At 35.8% G+C, this 18943-nt stretch overlaps 1 long non-coding RNA gene across 1 annotated transcript; it reads left to right on the top strand.

Annotated features, from left to right (window-relative positions):
- Positions 1-4241: 4241 nt before the first annotated feature.
- On the top strand, positions 4242-11982 carry LOC144576803 (uncharacterized). The gene is made up of 2 exons (XR_013519345.1): positions 4242-4326; positions 10301-11982. It is a non-coding gene; the product is annotated as an uncharacterized LOC144576803 (long non-coding RNA).
- The last annotated feature ends 6961 nt before the right edge of the window (positions 11983-18943 follow it).

Genomic DNA, 18943 nt, shown 5'->3' with positions numbered 1-18943 from the left:
TAAGAATTCTTCCTTTTCCTTTTTAAAATCTTTAGTGTTTAGTGTGAAGTGGATACTTAATATATTTTAAAATTCATCTAACTTTTAGTTTAACAATTATTTATTCAGCATCTGCTGTAAACCACGCACTGTTCTAGGAACTGCAGATATAGCAGTAAACAAGGCAGACTTGTTTGCTACTCTCACAAAGCTTACATTCCAGCCAGGAGATAAAAAGTAAATGAAGACCTAAGATCATCCTGTGTTTTCTTCATATAAAACATGGTTAAAAGATGATTAAAGTATAGTAGGGTAGGGATCAGACCCATGGTCCAGCAGAAAAACACTCCCAGACAGTAGAAAGGGTATATGCTGGAGGGAAAGGGCTTGGCAGATTTGAGGAACAGAAGAAAGGCCAAAATGACTGAGGCCCACTGAAGGAGGGAGAGCGTAGGTTGGGGAGCAAAAGGAAGTAGGCAGGGGCTGAATAATTGGCTGTAGAATTTGGATTTCATTCTCAAGGTAATGTGGAGTCAGTCATGGGAGGACTTGGAACAGGGTAGCAGCATGACTCCATGAATGAATGAATGAATGAATGAAGTGACTCCAGTTCTTGGTCTGCACTCACTCACTACCTGTGAAACCTTGATGAAACTGCTCATCTTCAATGAAAACATAAGATCCAAGTATACCTAAATTCCTGGAAAAGACTAAAATTTTTGACTGCAATGAAAGGTTTTCCCCTAAGCAACACATTGATTTAGAAAATGTGAAGCCTCACCTGAGAGGATTGTATTTTACCTAGCATCCTTCCTTTCGTTATTCTTGTTTGTCCTCTTTTGTCTTCTTGTTACTCTCCTTTTTCTGATTTATCCTTAAGACCAAGAGAATAGAAAAGCAATAGCAAAATTTCTGTATGACTTAGTTAATAGAACACATTCAGTTGCCCTAAAAGGCTTGAGTGTAAAAACTATTTTATTCATGGCTAACCCTTTACTTATTAGAGGAAATCTCCCCTCCCATAGAAACTACATCCCCTTTGACACAAAAAGGGCTGATTCCAGGCCTGGAGATTAGAAATAATTGAGAGAGAGTCCCCATCTAGGGATAGCACAAGACAGATAAACAATTGTTTCTGTGATTCGAGTGACTACAAGTCAGGGACTTGGGTTTTAGTCCAGACTAAACCAAGGCACTGTCTGTCCTTGGGCGAACGCTGACTAAATTCTTCTCCGCACTTTCATCCTTACCTGAGGATGTTAACATTTGCCTCCTTAAAGTTGCACAATAGCACTGCTTAGAAAATTATGTGCCCTGTGCTTTCCAGAATTGTTTAGAAACACACTACAGACACCTCCCTTTTCATGTTCAGTGTATTTATGAAGATCTTGGCCCACAGTGAAATATTGTAAGGCATAATACTAATTGCTTCTTCATGGCTGCCTGCCTCTCTTCAGACTCCAGCAGAAGTGTTGGAAGAAGCAAGCGCACAATGAGGAGGAAGCGCAGGTCTCTCATAGGCATCATCAATGGAGCAGAGAGATGGCTGACATCAAAGCAAGAAAACGTGCAGGATGCCTTCAGAGACATTATGCCACAAAATATGAATATGAGTCATGGGCATTCTCTTTGAGAACTTAATGAGATGATGGATATTAAATAGTTTCAAATATAGGCATTTCAATATGAAATTAAAGACAAGAGTGTAAAACTTGTAAACTGCTCTGTACTGAAAGGTGATTTCACAATTGTCTCTTTTGGGGGTAGTCAGAAGAGGGTGATCACTCAGTTGGCCTTATACAACATCAACAAAATAGGAGGCATTTTTTTTCAGTGAGGAATTGAGGAAAGATGATTCATAAAATTTAATGTATTGAACTGGTTATTTGGGAATAATTTGTTTTCTTGGAAGAGAATCTTTTCCTTTATTTTCTCTTAAAATTATGTCTATTTGCCCTCTCAAGGACACAGCACTCAGTTGTCTAGGCTGTGTGGTAAGAGCACTTCAGACTGAGCTGAAACATTCAGCCTTGCTTTTCCTCATTAATGCTGACTGCTATGATTTACTGCTGCTGTGTTGACTTAGTACTCACTCTTTAGCCAACAGGAAATGACACAACTGTGTGAGCACTGAATAATAAGTCATTTTGAAATTGATCATCCCTTTCTCTGTTTATAGTAAATTTGACAAATAGTCCGTTGCATTCTTTAGAAACCCAGACCACATGATTTTGGTTCTGTGTATTATAGGGCACAAATAACCCTTTCCAACTGCCCCTCTCAAATTTCAGCATCTGTAATGCCTGATGCCATTTGTTTATAATTCAGTATTTCCTAGGTAAAGAAAACAGATGAACAAAAATACAAAACTATCAGACCCATTGATTATCTACTAAACACCCAATTATGCTTTATGTCAATTTGTCAATGAAATATGAAAAATATTTAAGGAATTGCCCTAAGAAAACCCTTTTAAGGATGAGTTCTTTATACATTATTTTCCTGAAGCATGTAGTACATTTCAAAGACACACCATTTCCAATATTTTAGGAGCATAAAAGGAAAACAGATCATAATTGAGCAGCAATTAGGCCTTCATTTGGAGACTGCCAGAGCTTCACTGCCAAGCTGATGAGATGTACTGAGCTGAGTTCTTCATGGTTATGTGCATAGTCAAGTGGCATTTCTTTTTCTTTTTCTTTTTTTTTTTTTTTGACAATCTTGCTCTGTCACCAGGTGCCAGGCTAGAGTGCAGTGGCACCATCTCAACTCACTGCAACCTCCGCCTCCCGGGTTCAAGCAATTCTCCTGCCTCAGCCTCCCAAGTAGCTGGGACTACAGGTACATGCCACCACATCCAGCTAATTTTTGTATTTTAGTAGAGACAGGGTTTCACCCTGGTGGCCAACATGGTCTCAATCTCTTGACCTTGTGATTCTCCTGTCTCGGTCTCCCGAAGTGCTGGGATTACAGACGTGAGCCACCGCGCCTGGCCTGAATATTTTAATCTAAGACTTAAAAGAGAGATTTAGGCAGGGCATGGTGGCTCACGCCTGTAATCCCAGCACTTTGGGAGGCCAAGGTGGGCAGATCATGAGGTCAGGAGATCGAGACCACCCTGGCCATAGCGAAACCCTGTCTCTACTAAAATACAAAAAATTAGCTGGGTGTAGTGGCGTGCGCCTGTAGACCCAGCTATTCAGGAGGCTGAGGCAGGGGAATGGCTTGAATCTCGGAGTCGGAGGTTGTAATGAGCCAAGATCATGCCACTGCACTCCAGCCTGGCAAAAGAGCAAGACTCCATCTCAAAAAAGAGAGAGAGAGAGAGAGATTGAAAGATGTCCTATCAAGTTTCTGGAAAAATCCTACGTGAAAAATTTTGCCCCTCTATTGAAATACTCACCACCAACAACAAATGTGAAAACCTAGTTGAGCTCAGAGTTAGTTTAATAAAATTTTTTTAAATGTAGTAATTATTTGAAAAGAAATGATTGGTAGCCACTTTTATTATTATTGAATCAAAATGAGGAAACAGAAAACAATGGCTAGGACGTCTTGAAGAGAGTCATTATCCCACGCAAAGGCAAAGGCAAAGGCAGAGAGTAGATTTTAAAGCATTTAACCCAACGTGTTCTGTAGATGAGTAGTAATCAAATATGTCTGAGCCACGGGCTACTAATTTGGAAGGCAAAGCTAACCAGCCAACAAATAAAAAATACACAGATGTTCTCTAGGCCACTGTACCCAGGATGAGAGGGGAGATTGCAAAAATTTTGATGGCAAATCTCTAAAGAGTTTGTACTCTGTCTGTCATATTTGTCTAAAAGCCAAGTGCCATAGATGGGGTTTTATTATAACTTAAATCCTGAGTAACTTGTGAACAAAGGTTATAATGGCTCACTAGTGTTTTCTGGCTCTGAATTTGAAGACCACTGCTGTAGACCAGTTTATTATTCTTTTGGTGGGCAGAGGGTGATGTTTCCTTTTGACACAACTGATTTGACTTCAGCTGAGCTAATTCAGTAATTCAGATCATAATTTCAAGTAAATCGGTAGCAGCCAACTGCACTTACCAATTAGTTTATGGCTTACCTGATAAAGATACTAGAAATACAACAGTATTGATTCTTTTTGTCACAGAAATGGGAAAAAATTATTTCTTTTCTTTTAATTATTAAAATACTTTATGTTTTTATTTCAAAGGATCTAGTTAAATTTTCTTTATATCCTGGCTATATATTAAAACCCCAAATCTTATTCTTTCCCTTGAAGGACACCAGTCTGGGGGAAGAGGGCATCATGGAAAATATACCCGAATGCTCAAAATCACACTCAAGAGTATCTAAGGTAATGAAGATTTAGATAAGGTCTTGCAACCACTTATTTTTGAAAAAGTATGTCAGGGAGAAGAAAAGTATTCTTTTATGGCCAAGTATAATATTGACCAACAATAATCTTACATTCTATAAACATGTTGGGGGTCTGCTGTGCCCTTTTCCATCACAAGCCCCCGGTAACGTGCTCTGAAAGGCTGTGTTGACTTAGTCTTCACTGCTGTTTACAGTGCTAGCTGAGGTATTACTCATTGATAACTGTCCGATATGACTATGAACTGACTGTTAACACCTTAACACTGGCCACATAAGTAGAGGTCAAATGAGTCATCACAATCTCATGCTGGCTCTTATCTAAGACATTTCTGTAGGTCACATAGTTGTTACCAAACCAGGGCAAACTGGCCGCAAATTAAAGAAACATGAAAGCATTGTGGTGCCATTTCTGGTGACGAGGAAGGTATATAGGTTATGTGAGAAAAAAAGAACTACTGTCCTGTGCTTTCAAAGCACAGAGAAGGTCCTAATGCATCAATAGTATAATTTATCTTAATTCCAACTGAGCAGAAAGCTACCATCAGCACATCGTATGAAGCCATTGATCTTAATAAATATTTACTGAGGATTTATGCCAGTACATTTTGTTCTGGCTTATATAACCTTAATGCTGCCTCTAAAAATGCCCCATAGTGCTTCTACACTGTCACAGACACACTATGGAATCAATCAAAGGACTGCTCTCCTGAGTACCCCATGTCAAGTCCCACATATAGAAGTCCAAGTTAGTACTAGATGAAGTCATTCATGGTTCTTAACACATTGGCACCAGGGCACGTAAGGTGGCTCATGTAGAATCAAGATAGACAAAAACTGGATTTTGTGGTACACCAGAAATCTTGGCATGGTGAGGAAAGGGGAAAAAAAAACAAGAAATGTGAATGTGTTTATTTTATTAAAAATTAAGAATTAAAAAGAAATGCTAATATTTATTAGCATTCCAAAAGAGAGGTTTATTTATTATAAAGTACAATGGAAGTCATTCAGCTTTGATGCATTTTCCAAAAAAGCTAACTAGCTATTGCTCAATTAATATACCTTGGGAACTTTCCAAGAATGGTGCTTTCCAGAAAAGTCTGAAATACATGAATTCATGGTTTAATGCTCCCCCAGACTTTTCAGTGTGCATTTTCAACAGTCTTGTTGAATGCATCCCGGCCTATACTTCTTGGTCCTCCTTCTCTCTGGCTGTTCCCTGCTAAGCCTCTCTCTGTTTATGTGACTTCACAATACCTGCTTGCAGAAAATTAACATGGAAGGTTTGGAAAACCCTTCCATGTTAATTAACATTCTCATTCTCTTTTCTCCAACTCTTTTTATCTCACCTTTCATGTTAATTTAAAAAAAAGTCAAACAGAGTTGGAGAAAAGAGAATCAGAAGACTTTGCAGTTTTCTGGGGCTCACCTACCTCAAGTTGCCTATGGGTTATAAGACACCTTGAGTGTTCCCAAACTGACTGATGTGGATAAAATTTTTCACATGGGTCTCAAACATTCCGCAGTGAATGAATTTTTAAAACTCTGGAAACTACAATTCTAACCATAAATTCTCTTTCTGTGACAGTCCAGAATGGCTTGGGCATAGGCTAGGGAATGGGTACAAGAATAACAGAAATCCTTAGGAGAGCAAATTATTTGGGTAATCCCAGGTCCCCGATGTTCACTTTTCCCATACACACAACAGCCCTGAAGGTCTTCATTACTGTGGAAAAAGAAAATTAGTTTGCATTAAAATATAAACAGAGTATCAGACAGCAAATTCAGTCTTCCAAAGGAAACATGGGATATAATCAAGATCTCTACGTTTTCTAAAATTACACAATGACTGCAAAAAATGAGGTTATAATTTGGAGAGTAAAATTTTGCTTGTATCTTGAAAATGTAAATGATCTTTAAATTCCCTCCAAAAGAAAAAGAAAAAGGCAACCATATAACAATAAGTACAGTAATTGCAAATGTATTTCTATGCTCATGTTATGGAATAGATGCATGCCAGTTGCATTCAGTGATGCAATGCATTCCACTCTAATCCTAAAACCTCTGTAGGGAAGTTGCTGTAAGAAACTGAAATGCAATTACCTTGCAATAAAATTCTTTCTCAGTCATGACCCAGCCCTAAAGGGTTATGGGCTTGAGCAAGCAGTTACTCACTCTCCTTTTTCTGGTCTAAATCTGGTTGGAATATATATCAAAGGAATCCATAAAGGTGATGGGAGATTTAAAAAAAAATGTTTAGACTGGAATATCCTGATGGTCCATCCATTCAATTCTGCTTTGAAAATGGTGAGTAATTATAGCTGTGAGAAACATACAGATACAGTGACTTCACATGGTGTTAGGAATAAGAATATTTGGATTTTAGCCCGAGATTACCACTAACAAGCTATGTGTTTATGGGCAAATATTTAACCTCTTGGGGTGTCAAGTTCTCCACATGTACCATTATTGGGCTGACCTATAAGAACTCAGAGATCTTGTATGGCTCTCATATGCTATGGGCTATTACTCAGATTGTTTTTTAGAGCAATTGAAATAATTGTATCCTTTATGGCCTGCCTCCCCAAAGCCCGAAGTATGCAGGCTCCAAAATGCAAGATTCAGGGCACCTGCTTCATTTTCCTAGGCCCCAGATCCTCTGCAAGCAGTTCTATATTTGTGTTTATGAGTTCAACTATATGTCATGTTGAGATCATTGGTCAATAAGATACTGGATTTCTGTCTCATCTAAATAATATTTATAAGGCATTGAAAAAATTCATTCAAATCCAATTCAGAAGAGTAGATTCTAACATGGGCAAGCAAACTGGTTTCTTTATATGTGCACACGGAAATATAACTGCATAAATATGGCATACCATACATGCCAGATTTGGGGGTTTGAAGAACTTCTTATTATACTTTATGTCATTGAAGTATAATTACATACAGATGTTGAGTGTACCAAGGAATGAATTTTGACAAATGTTTATGCTCCTGTTAACAATATCCCCAAACAAGATACAAAGCACTGCTCAGAAATTTTCTCATGCCCCTTCCTAGTCAATCTGTCTTCTTCCAGGAACAACAATTATTCTGATTTTATCAGAATAATAAAACCACATATTAGCTTTGCCTATTCTTGAACTGGATGTATTGCATAATATAAATATATTGTTTAGATGCATTCATGTGATTGCATGTATTTTAGTTTGTTCCTTTTTTGCTGAGTAGTATTTCATTGTGTGAACATATTATAATTTGTTTATGCTTCTGTTGAAGGATATTTGGATTAATTACAATGTTTATGATTATAAATTAAGTGGAGTGACCATTTCTCTACACAACCTTTTGGATATCTTTTTTGTGTGTAAATACCTAAAATTAGAATTGCTAGGTCAAAGGTTATGTGTACATTTAACATTAGGAGAAACTGTCAGTTTTCCAAAGTGGTTGTACTATTTTACTTTCCACCAGCAGTGTGTGAGTAATCCATAGCTTTACCTTCTCTCTGACATTAAGTAGTTTTAATCCTAGGAATTCCAATGGATATATGATGATATTTTAGTAGTTTTAATGTGCATTTCCCTAATGTATTTAATATGTTTTCATGTGTTTATTGGCCATGATATATTATCTTTTACTAAGTGTCTGTTCTAAACTTTTGCATACTTTTATTAGGTGTTTATCTTCTTATTGATTTGCAGAAGACTGTAAAAAATATTCTGTATCCAATTTTTTTGTTAGTTATATACATTGAGAATATTTTATCTTGATATGTGGCTTGACTTTTTATTTTTTTATTAATGTCTTGAATTTTGATACATCCTGTTTATCCACTTTTCGCTTTACAATCAGTACTCTTTGCATTTTGTCTATAAATTGTTGCCAGAACATAAGTTCACAGAGAGACCCTCCAGTTGTTTATTTTATAGATTTAACTTTTACATTACCTCTGTAATACTTCTCTGCTTAATTTTTTGTGTATAATATAAAAAGTTGGTCATCTTTGTCACTTTTTCTTGGTATGGATATCCACATTTCCACCTTCTTTTGTTGAAAAAAAAATTATTTGCCAATAAATTTTATTGACAGTTTGTAAAAAAAAAAAACCCTTTTGGCCATCAATGGATGGGACTGTTTCTGGGCTTTGTGTATTGCACCATTAATCTATTATCTAGCCTCCTATGAATACCACATTCTCTTGGTTGCTGTAGTATTACACTAAGTCTTGAAATTCTGTAGATTAGCTTCTCCAACTTTCTTTTGCAAGATTGTTTTACTGATTCTAGGCCTTTTACATTTCCATTTAAATTTTAGTTTTAAAAAATATTCCTGCTGTGCATGTGATTGGAATTGCATTGAATCTATAAATTAATTTGGGATATTAACAATAATGAGTCTTGTAACCCATGTATATGTTATATCCCTCCATTTATTCTTTATTTTTAATTGAAAAAGTAGATTTATTTGGGTAAAATCAAAGTATCAGTAACGTCTTCTGAGATGCTCATATAAAAACACACTGTAGACACATAAAACATCGTAATATAGCTAGCCTGGTGCTTTAATTGTTTTTCCTTTTTTTCTTCTTCTCTTAAAAAATTTTTTTTTTATTTCCATAGGTTTTGGGGGAACAGGTAGTGTTTGGCTACATGATTAAGTTATTTAGTGGTGACTTGTGATGTTTTGGTGCACCCATCACCAAGCAGTATATGCCGAACCCAATTTGTAGTCCTTTATCCCTCAGCCACATCCCACCCTTTCCCCCCAAGTACCCAAAGTACACTGTATCTTTTTTTTTGAGATGGAGTCTCACTCTGTCACCCAGGCTGGAGTGCAGTGGCACAATCTCAGCTCACTGCCATCACCGCCTCCCACGTTCAAGCAATTCTCCTGCCTCAGCCTTCTGAGTAGCTGGGACTGCAGGTGCACACCACCACACCTAGATAATTTTTGTATTTTTAGTAGAGACCAGTTTTTACTGTGTTGGCCAGGATGGTCTCGATCTCCCGACCTCATGATCCACCTGCCTTGGCCTCCTGAAGTGCTAGGATTATAGGCATGAGCCACAGCACCCTGCCCACTGTATCATTTTTACAACTTTGCAATATTGTTTAGTTTGCAATGTACATATCTTGCACATATATTGTTAAATGTTTCCTGAAAGTATATGTTTTGTGCTTTAATTCCAATTGTTGATAGCACATAGAAATAGAATTGATATTTGTGTATTTGTCTTGAATTCCCAAATTTTGATCAAATCATGGCACCACTTCTTTTCTAGTAGATCTTGTAGATTTTATGGGTTTTTTTGGGGTGTTTTTGGCTTTTTTTGTGGGGGTAGATTTTTTTAGGAATTTCTTCATATACAATCATGTCTAAAATGAAAACAATTTTAATTTATCTTTTCTAACTGTTATGTCTTTTGCAATGATTAGGGCAAGTACAATGTTGAATCAAATTAGTGAAATAAATATACTTTTTATTTGTCTTAGTGGAAAAATATTTAGTATTTCACCATTAAGTGTAATGTTAGCTGAAGATTTTTCATAGTTTTCTTTTATCATATTGAGGAAGTCATCCTCTATCTGAAGTTCACTGAGAGTTTGTTTAATTTTGTTAAATGCTCTTTCCATATGTATTGAAGTGACCATGAGATTTTTCTCCTTTTTGATTTACATACAAAAATCAACAAATTTAAAAGGTTTTTTCAAAAAGTTAATGAAATTAATACACCTCTAACAAGATTAAGAAAAAATAAGGAAATCACAAAATATCAAAGTCAAGAATGAAAGAGGAACTACCACCACAGATCCTACAGACATTAGAAGGATAGTAAGAAAATGTATTATGAACAGCTCCATGCCAGCAATTTTGACAAAATAGATTATTTACATTGATTGATGTTTGAATGTAAACCAATATTGTATTTTTTTTTTTTTTTGACACAGAGTTTTGATCCAGGCTGGGGTATAGTAGCACCATCTTGGCTCACTGCAACTTCTGCCTCCTGGGTTCAAGCAATTCTCCTGCCTCAACCTCCTGAGTAGCTGGGATTACAGGCACGTACCACCACACCCAGCTAATTTTTGTATTTTTATAAAGACTAGGTTTCACCATGTTGGCCAGGCTGGCCTTGAACTCCTTACCTACTGAGGTCCATGCCTCTCGGCTTCTCAAAATGCTGGGATTACCAGCATGAGCCACCATACCTAGCCCAATATTGTATTAAGATAAGCAGGATTTGGTCATGATGTATCATCCTTTTAATATACTGCAGGAATTTCATTACTAATAAATACTTTGTTAAGGATTTTTTCTTTGTATTTTAATGGGAAATATTTCCTTGTAAATTCTTTTGTAAGAATTTACAAAAGAATCCCTTTTCAGATTTTGGTATTAGGGTTATATGGCCTCATAAAACGAATTGAGATGTGTGTGCTGTCCACCATCACCATCAGACCCCTGCCCATCATCTACTTTCTAGAAAAGTTTGTGTAAGATTGATTTTTGTTTCTTTTTTCTTAAATGTTTGCTAGAATTCACTCCCAAAGGCATCTGGCCCAGAAGTTTTTTGTTGTAGGAAGGTTATTAATTACAAGTTAAATTTTAAAAATATGTACAGATTACACATACCTTCTTTTATCACTTTGGAAATTATATTTTTCAAGGCATCTGCCATTTTCATCTATGTTATCAAAATCATTGGCATAGAGCTGTTCATAATACATTTTTTAAACATTATCCTTCTAATGTCTGCAGAATCTGTGGTGATAGTTCCTCTTCTATTCTTGACTTGGAAATTTTGTGATTTCCTTATATTTTTCTTAACCTCGCTAGAGGATTATTAATTTTATTAACTTTTTGAAAAAACTTAATTTGTTGATTTTTGTATTGTTTGAGATTTATTTCTGTTCTAATCTGTACTTCCTTTCTTTCGATTACTTAAAATGATTTGTATTTCTTGTTATAGATTTTTAAGGTGGAAGAGATTATTGCCTTTAGAACTTACTGTTTTCTAATATAAGCATTTAAAGCTGTGAATTTCCTTTTAAGTAGTTTTAGCTGCATCTAACAAATTCCAGTTTGATTTATTTTTTTATTGCTCAGGTCAAAATATTTTCCAATTTCTTCTGTGATTTCCACTTTGACCAATAGATTATTTAGAAATATGTTGCTTAGTTACCAAATATTTGGAAATTTATTGATATATTTTTATTACCAGTTTTTACTTTAATTCTGTTGGGGGTCAGATAAAATACTCTGTGATTTCAATGCTTCAGAATTTATTGAGAGCTTTAATACTGTCTTTTTTGTTAATGTTATATGCATGCTTGAAAAGAAAGTATATTCTGCATCTCCTGAATAACAGACTAGATAAAAGCCCATTAGATCACATGTTGATGGTGCTGTTCAAATACAATATAATGCTATTGGCTTTAAAAAATTTACTTGTTCTATTATTTGTAAAAATGAGCTGTTGACATCTCCAACAATGATTGTGAACTTGTCTGTTTCTCCCGTTAGTTTTGTAAAGTTTGTTTTATGTACTTTGAGGCTGTGTTATGGATGTAACACATTTAAAATTTGTTTATGAGTTCAACCTTTTATTATCATAAAATATTTCTCCTTATCTTGCATATCGCCTCTTGTTTGAATATTGTTTTCTCTTATATAAATGTAGTCACAATAGCTTTCTTGTCATTAGTATTTACATGATGTATTTTTTTCTTTTTACTTTTTGTTGTTGTTTTGAGACAGTGTCTCTCTGTGTTGCCCAGGCTGGAGTGCAATGGCACAATCTCAGCTCACTGCAACCTCCACCTCCTGAGTTCAAGCGATTCTCCTGCTTCAGCCTCCCTAGTAGCTGGGACTACAGATGCAAGCCACCACACTGGCTAATTTTTTTTTTTTTTTTTTTTTTGTATTTTTGGTAGAGATGAGGTTTCCCCGTGTTAGCCAGGATGGTCTAGATCTCCTGACCTCGTGATCCACCCACCTCGGCCTCCCAAAGTGCTGGGATTACAGGAGTGAGCCACTGCACCCGGCCCTCTTTTTACTTTTATACTGTTTGTGTCTTCATAGTTAAAGTGGATTTCTTATTGACAGCATAAAGTTGTCTTGCGTTGTTGCCCATTCTGATAATCTCAATTTGTAACTGGAGTTTCTGAGTTCTTTATATTTAAAGATTTATTGGTTGACAGAGGTCAGGTGGCTATAATTTTTACTGCCTTTCTTTCTCCTAACCATGCGACATTTTCTGTTGTCATGTTATCTAAATAGATTTCTAGATTTTATACTCTCAGCTTAAGCTGCTTTGTATCTCTCAAGGAAAGGAGATCAATGGAACATATAGCACTAAATAGAAGCAAATAAACTGAGAAGTGGAAAATAAGTCAGTTGGGAACATAGGTTCTAGGGTTGATCACACTATTCTTGGTAGTTTAATGAGAGGACTTATCAGAGGATCAGTGTCAACACTGGTGGTTCTTTTCCAGGGCCAGCACCACCCTGACAATGCTAAATGTTTTCTTTGGTGATTTGTGGAAATAATAATTAAGGGAGTAAATGATGTATTGCCAGACATAAAAGTTAGACAGTTGTTGTCCAGGTCATATGTATATAATGATATGTTGGAGGAATAATAGGTAGTAAAGAAAAGGCATGTCAATTGGTACATCTTCAGCTGATATCCTGAAAACAAAGTTAAACATTTCGAAGCTCATAAGGATGAGCAAGATTACAAGGAAAAAAACATCTTGAGGTCAACATGGATAATAAAATTACTATATCACTGCAGATTTCCAATAATTTAAAATCTCTATTTTGAGACTATGATTCAGCCATAGTTGTAAAACATGTCAGAATAATGACATTACTTATATACTTAGCACCAGCATGCTGTGTCCTGTTCTGGATTCCCTGATTAATATAGGGGAACTATATAAATTTCAGGGAAGAGTTAGAACTCATTTTAGATACACAAGAATAATTATAGATAACTGTCCAAACTTCCCATTTAACTGATGGTAAGACTCAGAAAGGTTGAAGCCAGTTATTGGAAGCCACATGGTTAATATATGACAAAATTGTGACTACAGCCTTGACTCTTAAGCTGTTGTCTATTGCTCCTTCCAGTTCTCAATGTGAACTAGTAATTTTGAAATTAAAGAGATGAGAAAATATACAGGGTAGTGAGATTATTTATTTTACAAAGAAAATGACAGCCCAGATATAATATCTATTATTGTATTAGTCTGTTCTCATGTTGCTATGAAGAATTACCCAAGGCTGAGTAATTCATAAAGGAAAGATGTTTAATTGACTCACAGTTCCACAAGGCTAGGGAGGCCTCAGGAAACTTACAACATGGCAGCAGTGGAAGCAAACACATCCTTCTTCACATGGCAGCAGGAGAGAGAAGTGCCAAGCAAAAGGGGAAGTGCCCCTTATAATACCATCAGATCTCATAAGAACTCACTATCACGAGAACAGCATGGAGGGAAATGCCCCCATGATTAAATTACTTCCCACTGGATCCCTGCCATGACATGTGGGGGTTATGGGAATTACAATTCAAGGTGATATTTGGATAGAGACACAACGAAACTGTATCAATCATCAAGCCATGAAATATTCTAATTTAAAAGATGGTGACTGAACATCCTTTATCTTCTTTAACAAAGAACTTCATTTCCACTGAGGACTAAACAAGAGGAAATGCACAAAAATTAGCAAAACTCAGAGTTTAGGAAACACGTGAACTATTCCAAATACAAAGTATTACTAATTAGTATGGTAGGGTATAATATCTGGTCTCCAGAGGTTTGATTCTTTTAAAAATTAGGATATTGTTTTACATATCTAAGATGGTAAACTTACAAATGAGAGAAATAAACAAAACATTTGTTCAAGATCCCTAAAATTTCATACTAGACATTTTTATTTGCTCTTATTTTTTGCTTATTTCTATTTTTCTTGCTACATCATTCCAAGAAAGAGAAACAAAACTTGAGGTCAGTTGAATGTTTTTAGTCTTAGTACTACTAATGCCATTCCCAGAGTGAGCTAACTGCCTGCTAAGCTTTTATTGTGATATCACTGCTTCTGTCTTTTATTATAAACTACAGAATTGTGGTGTTAGGTGGGACAATTTACTTAAGCATTCATCTTGGCTGACCAAAATGTGCTCAGATTTATTAGGCAGGATGATATTGCTTGTCAATGGCAAATGGAATTTTTTTTTTTGAAGCAAAATCTTAGATTGTCAGGTTGTTAATGGTTCAAAATAATAACTTATTAGTTTATGGTAGACATAAGATGCTCATGCTACAAACTACATGAAAAACTATAATTAAAACTAAATTACCTGTAGTGGCTTTTGTTTACATGACAGTTTTAAAATGAAAAGAAAATTCAAGTAACATTAAAATCTGTATTACATAAAAGATATATAAACTAGAACAGCATCAATGATTTCAGAAATTAACGATTGCTCTTTGTTATTTTTCCCAGAAAGAGTCCCTACTACAAATAAAACAATAAAGCATCTTCAATAATTAAAAGTAAAGTTCTTTTTTAGACAAATACTTTCAATCAAGAAAAATTACTGTCTTTAATTTATATAGAGGTTGATTTTTTTTCTATTATAGTAAGAGTATTTACAAATAACTCTGACAAAGGTCATACAACAAAAGCATTATTTGTCTTCCTGAATGCACTACTGTAAGAAATAACAAAATGAGAACCCACCAAGGAGAAAATATAAATTTGTTTTCTTGAATATATCTGGGGTCCATATGCTACCAAGTTTATAAAGAAAAAAACATTTGCTCTATTACATCTGTTGTTTGGAATGGCATAAATGTTTCTAAAAATAGCTAATATTTTAGGTTGTTTTCCATCAAGGAAATGTATACACCTTATATTATATTATAAAATATTTTGCTGTGTCATAGAATTTGTGGCATTCATGTTCTAGGCCCAGTCATATCTCCATATAGAGAGAAAAACTATGTGTAGTTGACTGGATAAAAGCTTGAACAATGGAGTGAATATCTGATGGAGAACTGTTTCAGATTTTGATTCTTCATCTCCTGTGAATGAGCACTGAGGGCCAGTCACTTAACTTTTTTTATCTTCTTTGTGCTTGTGGACAATGGCTCAATTACATTCTTTCGATTGTAGTGACAAGGAAAGTAACACTCATCTTTGACTTCCCTAGTATCTTTGCTTGTCCCTGTGTTTACTCACTGTGAGAGAGGACAGAACCCCCTGGCAAATCCAGGAAAGTGTGGAGTGACCACACTGCAGCCCTGTAGGATGCCCAGAGTACTCTTTCACCTTACAGGGGACACCTACACCCCTCTCTATTTTGGACAAAATGAATCTTACAGATCATCTTGAATGGTTGTAAATAGATGGGCCGGGCACGGTGGCTCACGCCTGTAATCCCAGCACTTTGGGAGGCCGAGGTGGGTAGATCACGAGGTCAAGAGATCAAGATCATCCTGGTCAACATGGTGAAACCTCGTCTCTACTAAAAATACAAAAAATTAGCTGGTCTTGGTGGTGCATGCCTGTAATCCCAGCTACTCAGGAGGCTGAGGCAGGAGAATTACCTGAACCCAGGAGGCGGAGGTTGTGGTGAGCCAAGATCGCGCCATTGCACTCCAGCCTGGGTAACAAGAGTGAAACTCTGTCTCAAAAAAAAATAAAAATAAAAAATAGATGAATATTGCCATTGTTCAGTTTAAAACTACTCATATGGTAAACATCACCTGAATATTAATTCCATAATGCCTTATGACAGTTAGAACTATACCAGAGTAAGATCTTCGGTCCTGCAACCTAATAGAGTGAATTTCTTAAGAGATAGTACTATTTCCAGACAGCCAACTATTTCACAGAATAGCACCAGATCTACTTTGAGGACTCCCATGAGTTTCCACAGCATAATATTTAACTTGCTTTTGATACTTTTAATAAATATGGAGAATGGCTTAGCTCAGACTGCCATAATAAAATACCACAGACTGCATGGTTTAAACAACAGAAATTAATCTTTCCATAGTTCTAGAGGTTGGAAAATCGAAAATTGAGATCTGGCAAGGTTCAGTTTTTGGTAAGGTCTATCTTCCTGGCTTGTAGTTGGCCATGTTGTTAAGGTGTCCTCACATGGCCTGTCCTCTGTACATGTGCAAGGACAGGTTTCTCTCTCTCTTCCTCTTCTTAGAAGGCCACCAGTTGTATTGGATTAGGGCCCCACCCTTGTAACCTCATTCACCTTACCTCCTAAAGACATTATCTCCAAATACAGGCACATAAGGGGTTAGAGCTTCAATATAGGAACTTGGGATAGAGGAGGGCACAGTTCAGTCTATTACAGAAAATAAACATGGAGATTTATTGGCAGTGTCTCAACTGCTGAAATTTTTTTTAGAAAATTACTTAAATGTGTAACTAAATGTGACTTGATTTTTTAATTTTTGCTTGTGTTTTTAAATGTAAAATACTTTTGTATCTTTGCCCAACTTTGATAGACTTTTATATTTATAAAATATATTCAGACATTTCTCCAAAAAAAATACATTCAGACATTTCATAGATTAGAAAACAACCTTTGTTATATCACTGGCTTTTGGGTTCAGAAAATCACCATAGCTTTAGAGTGCCTTTATAATAACTACGTGAGATGCAAGAAACATTAACACGATATTACGTCAGAGAGATTCAGTTCTGTACCTCCACTATAAAATTATAAAACCGAGGTGTAAAGAAAGCCATGGACAAATTAGCAACTGAGGCACTTAGGCAAACTTGACCAGCCTTCTGACTCTCAACTTCACCTTGCTTCCTCAGTATTCCATCCAGCAACTTTCTTGCTTCTATCCAGGTTTTTTTCAAGTCCAGAATTAAATTTAAAACTCTGCTGCAGAATGCATGCCAGTGTAACCTGAGTCTATAGCTGAGCAGATTTTTATGCCTGTGAGGTGGTAGCACAACTTTGATTTTATAAATTGATCCAATAAATCTGAATTTCAAAGTAAATAGAGATTCTTAGGAATTGAAAAGGTCATGAGATGACCTTATTCAGAAAAATTATGTAATAAATATGACATTATTCTTGGAAGATTTAATGCTCATTAGATGGACTAAAATATTGATAAAATATTGTATAGGTTATTTTATGAAATACGTTGATAGCAGTTAAGTAATCAGCAACGATTGTCATTTATTGGGTACCTATCAGGAACACGGCATTAAATAGAAAAATGACACAATGACTCTGCTTCCCAAATTGCAGACAACTTTTCAATTGCACTTAAAGTATTATAAACTAATATGAAATATATTCACTGTGTCATAACTAAGGATGTTTATAACAAGAACAACATAATTAAAATTGAAAATCAAAATCACAAATATCATAAAGCCAGAGAATATTTTATCATATCCCAAATTATTGTCATGAAAACTGCCAATTTACTATTTAGTACAGGTCAGACATAGAGGTGAGGTGGAACCAAAAGGGAAGAGAAAGAGGGAAGCTAAATAAATGCTTGTCCTTTGGGATGCTGAAATCTACCTGATAGCATATTTGCTCAACCACCGTTGATCTCTTGCCCCAGCCTAAGTGCCTCTGTGAGACAGTAGAGAAAGGCAACTCTCCACTTTTGCAGTGAGTTGTAAAATACTTTTGCTAATAATAGTGTAGGTAAGTGCCTGGTTCAGATGGGGTTAGAGCAAGGGCATGGGACATTCCTGCTTTGGGTGGGAAAAAAGTCTCAGTGGTGTTACTGAGCCCAAATGTCAAATAAACTGCTGAAAAGCAATAATTAAACTTACACCTTTAACTTTGTTAAATCAATGATCTAAAAAGCTCCACCCCTGTGGAAAAAAATAAACGAGTGTGAGTCTGCTGTTGATAACTGCAGTGATTATATGAGACATGTGGTTTGAGATTCTTTGGATTAAGAACGAATTGTCTGTGTGCAGTGTGCAACTACTCAGGAAATATTGTCATTCTTCTAAGTATGTTCACTATTATATGATATAAGCATATATCAGATAAAGCCAAAAGTGTCCCCAGAAGGGCATCAAATCATAGCTTATAGGTCTATGTGTTTCTAAAATTAATGTGCTTTATTTTAGATCTTTTATAAATTACTTAATTTTTATTTTATTTTATGATGATGATCATTTTTCAGAGAGAGGGTCTAGCTCTGTTACCCACTCAGAAGTACAATGACACACTATAGCCCACTGCAATCTCAAACTTCTGGCCTTAAGCAATCCTCCCACTTCAGCCTCCCCAGCAGGTGGATAGATGTTAAAATAATAAATTTTAAAACTTTCCTAAATGCTACTTATAAGGAAAATATTGTCATAGGGAAAGCAGAGGATAGAATAGAATAAATATATCGAAAAACATGAAGATTTTCATAGGCCATGGCAACAAATCTCAATACAGCAACTGTTTAAGAAACCAGAAACCTCATTCAGTCTAAAAGAAAGACTGACTGATAAAATAGCCAGGTGTTAAATTCAGCACACCTCCTGTTGAGGTTATGGAGATTGCAAAGAAGAATCTA

Source organism: Callithrix jacchus, chromosome 6, assembly GCF_049354715.1.
Source record: "Callithrix jacchus isolate 240 chromosome 6, calJac240_pri, whole genome shotgun sequence".
Classification (NCBI taxonomy): domain Eukaryota; kingdom Metazoa; phylum Chordata; class Mammalia; order Primates; family Cebidae; genus Callithrix; species Callithrix jacchus.
This window is presented reverse-complemented; position numbering and strand designations above follow the sequence as displayed.